The following is a 10670-nucleotide window of genomic DNA, read 5'->3' on the forward strand; positions in this document are numbered from 1 at the left end:
TTCATACGGGGCCAGTTGACCATGGGGGTTCTTAAAGTGAAACTCTTCCTACGTACACACACACACAACTTTCTTTTTAGTACGCAATATATTGGTTAGGATTCTTTTGAGGCAAGCAATACCTTGATCTGCGATTTTAGCGCGACAGTTACTGTTAATATCAATTTTATCTAGGTACCTTTGGTTGGTGTTATTTAAAAGTACCTACTTACTTTTCGAAGTTATTAAAAAACATTATAACATTTCAATCGTTGATCCAAACCTAACAGGCTATTTTCTAGATAGAAAACGAACTCTTCATGTTACCCGTAGTCGAGCTTACTATTTTACGTTAGGAATGAACTTCTTGTTAACCACTTAAACTGTCGTTAATCTTGCTTTGGCCTCAAAATCACTGAGACCATCAATTGTGGGCCCGTTAATTGCTACACATTGTTTGATACGCCGGATTTCATTAGCCCACCAGAGGGGATTAGAGATAACTTTGTTAAAGGCATTATTTTTGTCGGATGTTTCCTCGGCAACCTTTTTGCCTAGACGCCATTTTTAACCGACTGTTTTTTTAATAATTATATCTCAAACAACAAAAAATATCTTTTGTATCCTCTCACAAAATAACAATGAAACTCATAATACCTTGTTACTTCCAGTTTAGACAAAAACAAAATCTAGCTAAAGTTTCACAATAAATCGCCCGCAGCATCTAGTCTAGTGTTAGTGTTTTTATAAGAGCTGTCGACTTCCTAGTCGAGAGCCGTTCAGGCTCAATGGACTAGAAAATAGCAGGAGCTTAAAAAAAGTTTAACCACCAATAGGCTTTGTAATAGTATTTTATAAGTATAGTTCGATATGAGAAGTGATAACGTGAGTTTGGATAACGTTTAACTGACTAATTCTTCGTTGAATAGTTACTCAGTCATATAATAAAAATTCTTATCTTGGCCTAAACTAAATATACAAAAATTAGCTTCCTAAAATTTTCAGAAAATTTTAAAAAACAACGTTTGGTAAGTATTTCTGCTGGAAATTTCTATATTTATTTATAATTCAGAAAACTTTGAATTTCAAATCATCACGAACTAGTAAAGTTGTCAAGAAGAAAAAGTAAAGCATCGTTTAAATTTTGAAGGCTTCAAACCACGCGATCGTTTGTTCGTAACTTGTTTATCTAAAATTCTTAACAAAACTGTATTAAAATTTCAAAGGAAACTGTAGCGAGAACATTTTAAAGACTAAAAGGTGCGAGATTTTAATTAGAAGTATTCTCTTAAGCTTTGATTTCAATGAGATTTTAATTGCAGCTTGAAATACTTTTGCTGGGCTTTAATGTTACCTCTGTGTGTTATGTCTTTTAAATTAAAATATTTTAATATTTTGATTTATTTATTTATTTAATCGTATGGCATGGTATGATAAACAGAAAACAAACAGTTATCTAGCTAAGTCTTATCTCTGGCAAAACGTGCAATTTTGAGTTTCTATGTTTTCCGAGCAAAGCTCGGTCTCCCAGATATTATAATATAAACTTACCCAGAAAACACCAACTGCATTTCCTGTAACAAAAGCATACAATTAGTTTTAAAAAATGTGAAAAGCTTCCAAGTCATAATCATCATCATCGCATACACTTTACGTGAAAAGCCGAAACGACCGTTGAAAGCGGCTGAAAAATTTATAAAATCACAAATACCATCCATGGAAATTCGTGCACTCTACTCTAGTCGGGGCCTAAGATTTATTTTGGTTAGCTGCGCCAAGGTTGTAAGTTAAGTTATAGAGTAGGTACACCAAGACCAAGACTACCAAATGTAAAAAAAGGCTGCTTAACGAACAGTTACTGCAGCTGTAAGTTAATACAGCAAAAATAAAGATTCCAGCTATTTGACTTTATAAATTTATGACGTTTGAAATTGAAAGTCTTTATTTCAGGTCTGTCGGCCCATCCATATTCTGTTAGTTACACTGCGCTTAAAATATTACGTTAGTTGAGGAGCCACATAAATTGTACTACTCGTATTTATAAATGTGTATAGTGATTAGCGGTTGGGAGACTTCCGGTCGGAAGGCCTAGGTACAGATGGATCGACGAGGTCCAGAAAGACCTGTGTGGCATGCAAGCGGCTGAATGGCGTCAGGTCGCACAGGGAAGGAACGAATGGCGCAATCTATTAGTGTCGGAGGCCAAGATCCAGTTCGGAGCGAAGTAATTAAGTAAGTATAGCGATTAAATAAGGAGTCTTGACTACGATTTTCGTCAACATAATTGTTCTTGTTGACTAGGAGGAACCAAGTTACATGACATTAGACTAAACCAATCCCATTTGAATCCCAACTGAATCTGTCAAAGGTTTGCACAGCTTAATTGAGTTCTGAACACTGCATTGAAGTCAGCTTAATCTAGTTGACCTGAGAGATGCAGATGATAGTCACGTGAACACTGGAAACTAGAAGTGTCGTCATAAATGTTAAACTTGTAAAGCATAAAAAATTATAATTATAATTCAAGTAAGAAGTATTATTACCTCTTTTTTGGACTTCACGGGCCTATAAATCCCGGTCTTTTGATAGGCTTCCGTGGGGATATAGATCCAACACGTAGAGGCTCTTTGGAGAGTTTTAATGTCATGTAGAACGCCTGCTGGAACCCGTTCACAGGCGCAACAATAGACACCCGTGAACCGCTCGCAGCAGGCATTGGGACTATTGTAGAAGAAGTGAACAGTATACCGGTTTATGGATTGATGTTTGGGTGGACAATGAGACTGGGCTATTGTAAAAGAGGTCCGGACACCTGCCATAACAATGTAAACACCGTCATCGAGGCAGGCGGTGACTCGCCGCTTACTAGATGGGCCCCTGAAACTGCCGTCGTAAAGACGACCAGGAGCAACATCGGTGTGAGCGGCTCAGGGGTGTCGAGAGGTGTGCGCCGCTTTCTACCCAGTGACTGTTCCCAGCCACTGTGCCAACTCGCGTCTTATGCATCTTTCACTTCCACCCCTGGCTCTAACGACTCCTCTCTGGACGGCCAATTAAGGCAAGCCAGAGCTGAGAGTCCTGCGGGTCTCCTTGGGGTCCACTCCGACCGACGAAGACACGCCGGAGACGGAGACCCTGACCGACTCTCGGGAGTACTCGGGTCCGTGGGGTCGTTACTCCCCAACAGCTCGCCACAAGCTGCCCTGCGGGCTTATTACCTCTATTATTATAAACTATGTAATCACACAAACGGGAATTTAAGGTAAAAACAATGAAATTATATCGCGGTAGACCCGTTTGTCAATCAATCAATCAATATTTTTTATTGCGAGAACATAGTTGAATTATGTACATACATAAGGTGATAACATTTTTAAGAGCGTCTTATGTTCTACCAGAGAAGGCATGCAATAATATTTACAATAAGTTATTTACAAGTACAAAAACAAACTAACAAATCAATATATACACTAATGTCAAAATATTACAGAAAATCTAATGTCTAAATATTACACAAAAATAAATTACTTGATGAAATCAAAACAAATAGGTACGTAACAATTTTATAGTATTAAGTAATGATGTCAGATTTTATGGTTGTGTAATTAAATATGTGTACAAAACGCGAGAGTTTAAACTGTTTAAGGTGTTGATTTGGAATTGTTTAAAACGAATAATAATGAATGTCCAACAAAACACATAGCAAAATTTTTGTATTTTTTTTTAAATTGCATTAGTGATTATTTATTAAAGCATTCGCTGCGGCAACGGGTCGATTCAGCCCGATGCAGTATATTTAACTGCGTCATAACAAATTAATCTATAATTATTTCCAGACGATGTCCAACACATAATTACATATTCAACCCATCACATTGTTTTTAATAATGCCTATAAACTCTATATTATGTTATCGTATAATCATCCTTTCGACATAATCCCAAAATTAAAGGCAGATGCTAAACGAACAACATAAAGATCAATATCTTGATGCTGCGATGGACTTAACAGGATCTAATTTAGAAACTATAATAGAAACGATCGTATCCAAACAAGTTGGATGAAGAACAATAGACATAACAATAGTAGCAGAACAAGTTGAATGCAACCATGCAGACGAAAAAAATACAGATCACGCAATAATGCATGTAACATGTGGGGCCAAACCCCTTGCTGTCCCCTAAAATAAAGAGGGTAACGGCAAAAGAAACGCTGCGTAATGGGAAATAAAGTTCATTTTAAATGGGGCGGAAAGACATTTCAATAAATTACTGCAAGCAATGCAGGGAGTGCATTGCTTGGATCGATAGAGCGGCGAATATTTTGGACTCTCGAATTTAATTGGAGTAGTCGAGGAAATACTTGAAACCGCGGTGTAAGTACCTAGTAACAGTACCACCATTAGTAAAAAACATATTAATAAAAGGGTACAATAAGTTACAAATAACGTGTAAAAAGATTTTAGCTGTGGAAAGGCTAACTTGGTCTTTCAACAATATTGTCGTGCCAATTTTGAACATGATGTAAACTTCAAGAACAGTGTCAATTTGATTTAAGACCAATAAGAAACCTACAAAGGATAAAAAACTACATTCAACTGCAGTTGATGAAAAAAAGTCGAAGAATTCAGAGATCCAAACATGACCAAAAGGCAAATGTAACAATGTAAAAGGATACAGGCATGTTAATAAACTCAAGTTATTCTCGCATTCACGGTACAATAGAAGTCCTACTCTTCCATGCACTAAATTAGATCAGGTTTTGCATAATATAAGAGATAAAAACCGTCTGCCAGAAACAATTACCAGCACTATTTGTTTTTGTGCCAATTGGTAAAGTTCTCTCATTAGTTTTTGTGTGACTTTGAGAATGGTTTCAATGTTGTTCTACACTGGAGTACAATTGGTTTAGTTGGATATTTTGAACGAGAAAAGTAAGACATAACTACTTATACATAGCGCTGTTTGTTGACATTTAAAATCAATGATAGAAAACATTGGACATGTGTCAGACAATAAATTATTGTGTATTTATGTATTTATATCAAACTATAAATAAACTGATCTACTTGTACTCAAAGGATATTTTTTTATCGGACCCGGTTTTATAAACATACGAGTAATAACATAATATTCATATTCAGATTTCAACATGTGTGGAGTACCTATGATACAAACGAGTTCATAATGCATGACATTACCGGATCTAGTAAAACAATAGCAATGCATCAGCTAGCTAAAAGATGAAACATTAAATGAAAGCGCCCTTACTTCCCTTAGTTATTCGCTTATTTGCGCAAAAAGTATATACAACAATAGACTACTAATAATATTTATAAATGTAAAAGTTAGAATATTTGAAGGGTCATCAATCATGCCAAAACGGCTGAACTGGTTTGGAATTTGGTACACGGGGTGATGTAACAGTTATAATCGGGATCGCGAATAGATCCACACTCAATCTAATTATTACACAAAACACGCTTCTAAAAACGAGAGTTCCCATACGGAATACGTATGCTGAACCAAGACGATAGCGCTGCAATAAAATAGTTGTGTACGAGATTTATAACAGCAGCATTTTTATAAAATCTGAAACCCTAATTATCAGGCGACGAGCCATTTTCAATATGTACAGAACGTACGAAGCATTACACCCGGCTCAGATGTGTTCCCTGAATCCAAGCACATGTCTGTTCGAAGCAATAAACCAACCGTCAATAAATATGCTGTCACGAGACCTCGTAAATGCCGTCGTAAAAAGCAGCACTCTATCTTCTGATACTGGGAGGGACAATTCCAATAATGGTACGTTGCGATGTAGTTACTCTTTTGCAGCAGTTTATGGTGCTGCCTTCAGTTGTACGTACCCTACTAGATTAGATAGAAACGTAAAGTCGGACCAATGAGTGGCAGAACACGAAAACGGTGGATAATATTTTTTGTCCAAATCTCATTGAATGAATGATATTTATTTTGCACGATTTCAGGTAAAAAACAATTGGATGTAACACAAAAAATAAAGTGTCCGCTGAAATCCACCATAAATGGCATGTACAATTATTGCTTACAAAATAAGTCTTAAAAACCGGGCAAGTGCGAGTCGGACTCGCGCACGAAGGGTTCCGTACCATAATGCAAAAAAAAAACAAAAAAAAGCAAAAAAAAAACGGTCACCCATCCAAGTACTGACCACTCCCGACGTTGCTTAACTTTGGTCAAAAATCACGTTTGTTGTATGGGAGCCCCATTTAAATCTTTATTTTATTCTGTTTTTAGTATTTGTTGTTATAGCGGCAACAGAAATACATCATCTGTGAAAATTTCAACTGTCTAGCTATCACGGTTCGTGAGATACAGCCTGGTGACAGACGGACGGACGGACGGACGGACGGACGGACGGACAGCGAAGTCTTAGTAATAGGGTTCCGTTTTACCCTTTGGGTACGGAACCCTAAAAATATCCTAAACTAATATTTACAATCATGCAATAAAATTATAAAATAATAGAATACGGACTTCATTGCGCTAAATAATTAGTAGAGTCTGTGCGGAAAGAGAAGAGTCGTGGCAGAAACGGGAACTAACATTTTAAATTTTATATGGCAATCAAACCTTTGACACCTGTCTTGTAAAAAGTAAACAAACTTCTGTCAATGTATATTTTTATTAACAAACCGCAAGTTTTATGTATAAAATATTTTCAAAACACGATAAAACCGTACATAAAACCACAAGGAAAATTATATTTAACATTGTTCGGTTTTGTCAGCGGGAAGAAAACGGCTAAAAGGCGACTATCGACTTACAAAAAGTCGCGGAACGTATTTCCGCTATTCGCAGGTATTGATGTTGTATTTCATATTAAATAATTACCTATTTAATAAGCCCCCTAAGTAACTTGTCTCCGGTACATAATCGGTAAGTATATTCATTCAAAATATATTAATTTTCATAAATATGCAGGTCATTCATGATCTTTAAAATAACTGACAAATAGTCTTGATACTTGCCATTTTATGCATATTTATATGTAATTTCTTTTTCAGGATTGTGTAAAAGTGCCTACGGTATCTCGAATAAAAGACCGCTAAGTAGGTGATATGCAAGAATTCGTAATCTACGTGCCGGATTCAAGCACATCCAGTTCAGATGAAGATAGTTCTATGAGTGTCCCTGGTTGTTTTGAAGCTAGCTCAAACATAAGTGACATTGAATATTTTAATTCAGACTTCGATTACAAAGAATAAAACTTTTTCTAATAAAATATTTCTTTATTTGTAGGTTCTGTTAGTTACGAAATTATATTTCATATTTAGCAGTGACTTTTCGGCGAAGTAAAATATCGTGAGATGAGAGAACCGGATTACCGGACATATCCCAATAAGGCCTACCTACTTATGCACTATTTTTATTCATATTCATATTTATTATTAATAATGTACACATACATTACAAGTCAAGTTTACAATGGGTGAAATATATCTCAGATAAAATTACAGTTCTATTGCCCAATTTCTACCCGATCTACCCGGTTTTAATAACTGTTGGACTGCACAGATTAGGCAGTACATAAATGAGACTCGTATCTTGTTTGGTACTAAAATTACAGTTGTATTGGACAGATTCTTAAATAGTTTTAGCAGTTTTGTCAATCGCAGTCACTTTTTAGTATCCGAGATAAGTGTGTTTTAAAAAGAAAACAGTGCCTGCGCTAAATCAGAGGATTGAGTTGACGAGCCGACACCACCACCAGGCTCCGTTTAGTAAGCCGTGGTAAAAAACCGGAACAAAAGGGATTCAAGTATCATGACCTTTAGTGTCGTACTATAATCACGTGACCAGTGTTGTCAGCATAGCAAAAACCATAAAATAGCACTGGCGCGCCCTCAAATCCCACGACTCTTCTCTTTCCGCACAGACTCTAGTAAGACCGTAAGCAAGTTCATAATCAAGAACGTAGCAGAAACATCTTAACACAGACGCGACCTTCAGCAATGAAGTATTACCCTTACAAATGGCATTGCCCTCACTTCTCTCTGAATTTTGTCTTAATTGAATGCCATAAATTAGTTGCCAAATTCGTAGCACGTACATATATGTCACACTGATGTGACCAAAGCGTCTGGTGATTCTAAGACGAACTGTGTTCATTACTGCCTTTTAATCCTGTACAACCATGTGATCAAGTTTCTATCGGTCAACTTTAAATTAGCATACAAGTCACACTGCAGACAATCCATGCTTAAATGTATATAACAGTCACGGAAGCACATGCTAGGATACAAGTATACTGGGGTTAATGCCCAAGAACAAAGTATACTTAAGAACTTAAACTGTTTTTTTCTTATTAGTACTTTCAGACGTAAATGTGATAAAGGAGAGAGTTGAAACATTTATCACAATGATTTATGCTCGTAGAACTAAATCTCCAGTAATCTTGCTTGACTAATGAGAGCAAAAGTATGGTTTCACCCAAATCTCATCAGAATCATACATCATTTTGGTCCCTCATCTAAGACGGTTCAACGCCTCTCTAAAATTTTAACAACATATGCTCCTAAATCACACACGTGTTGAAGCAAGATAACTTTAAACATTCTATACTCGAAAAACGACAAAAATTAAATTCAAAAGGCCAAAACTGCTGGACTGTTCAAAATGTTTTTCACAAAGTGTGCGTAAACAGCAAATCTAGAAAAAGGTGCTTTTTCTGCCTACTCACCATTATTTAAAAACGCTTTTACATATATTCATTTGCCCATTTAATTATTATTATTTTCAATATTCTACTTACTCTATAGTAATGGTAGGTTTTAAGTTGAATAAAAAGAACATTCAAGTCACGAAGTACCGCTAACTATAGTAAAAAATAGGTGCTCTGCCACTGAAATCTGAGACGCACGTGATCTGCAAAAATCAGCAGCTACGTGAAAACACAGTAAATGTACCAAATAAGTGCAACTTTTATTCAAATACCGTGGGACTAAATTGTAAATCGTGCCTCGTATGCGGGCGTGGAGAAATGTATGCAAATTCTACATCAAACGGTTGTAGAACTTGCAGAAGACAGCATCAGATATCTGGAAACACTTTGAGAATTAGAATTCGCAAGGTATTCCACTGAAATTTGTAATCTGGACGTCCATTTCTGTGGATTTCTATTCCCGACGGGTTAGCTATTTCAGAAACATTTTCCACTTTGAGCCAAATTTTGCTTAAGTGATATTATCAAGTACATTATTTATTTAACTTTGTCACTCATCTACGTTTAAACTCCGAATTTTGTTACAAGTCTGGTGTCCCTAGATAAAATACCTATATGTATTTAATCCTTAATATCATTTACATCAAATCCTAAATCGGTACATATGTACATAGACAATCAAAATAACCTTTAGGATGAATCCAATTTTATCAAACAATCCATAAGGAACTTTGGAGTTCCCAAAAGGATCACTTTTAGTCACTGTTTAGGGCATATAATATAAATATAACCAATCTAAAAATTAAAAGTATCAAGTACTCCGTCAAAATGGTTACGGAGTGGGACCCACGGAAGATCATAAATGGTGCTGTCCGGCGTGCAGGCAGACCGAAAAGATGGCGGGACGACTTGGACGGATTTTATCCGGATTGGCGGGAAACTACAAAAGACAAGGTTGAGTGGAGGAAACGAGGGGAGGCCTTTGCCCAGCAGTGGGACACCAAACCAAGCTAATAAAAAGTAGTCCGTCTTTTTAAAAAAGACTAAATTCTTGTCAGTGCAGGAGGCTAACCGGTCTGTCAATAACGCCTCATTATACTAATAATTGACAGCATTACTAGTAATCACGAGGTGAACGGAAATCGGAAACGGCCATTTAATTCTCTAACCTGATCTAGTTATTTATAAACTTCATATAAAATATGAGCAGTTTTCAAAACAGGTGACTTGTAAAAGTAGGCCAGAATTATAAGCGCTTTTTATTTATTGTATCGTTTTTTATAGTACCGCAGTAGTAACATAACCTACAATAACAATTTACAGTGTTTCGGAAATTAATAAAGAATGCTGCTATTGATTTCGATGTAGCGAAATTTCTGGTAGTTTTTTGTGCGCGTGAGTAAACCGATTATTTATTTTTGTTTTATACTCAACAAACAGCATTGATGGTCGTTTGCAGATAGATGGTCCTTACTTATAATTACATACTTTGCGTCTCGCCACACCCAAATTTCTACTGTCTTTATTTTAAAGCAGACAGTAAGTTCAAAAAATAAAACATAATCGTAATGAATGGGCGTCTGAAGGGCTTAAGGCCAACCACACAGGGTGCAGCAAATCCCTAAACAGCCGGGCCATGGTCAGATTGCCGGATTAGGACGATTTATTGGCTAGTTTATTTCGGCGCTTGCTCACATGGAAGTTTTCTCTTTAATTGGGAGTTTTGGTAGTGAACAAACGTTAGTTATTATGAACAATTTGGAAAATACACTTTCGAACACGCTGTGGTTATACAAACTGCTGTAAATAATTAAATAACAATACAATAACCTTAAAACGTAGGTCCAAACGGCGACCGATAGAACTACGCGTCTCACTTATTTATAGGTAGGCATAATTTGTTTTAACATTCAATGAAATATTGTACAACGATCAGCAACACAATCCTTTTCTTTGCATTCATACAACCTTTGCAACTAATTTAC

Source organism: Cydia fagiglandana, chromosome 22 (assembly GCF_963556715.1).
Source record: "Cydia fagiglandana chromosome 22, ilCydFagi1.1, whole genome shotgun sequence".
NCBI classification, from domain to species: domain Eukaryota; kingdom Metazoa; phylum Arthropoda; class Insecta; order Lepidoptera; family Tortricidae; genus Cydia; species Cydia fagiglandana.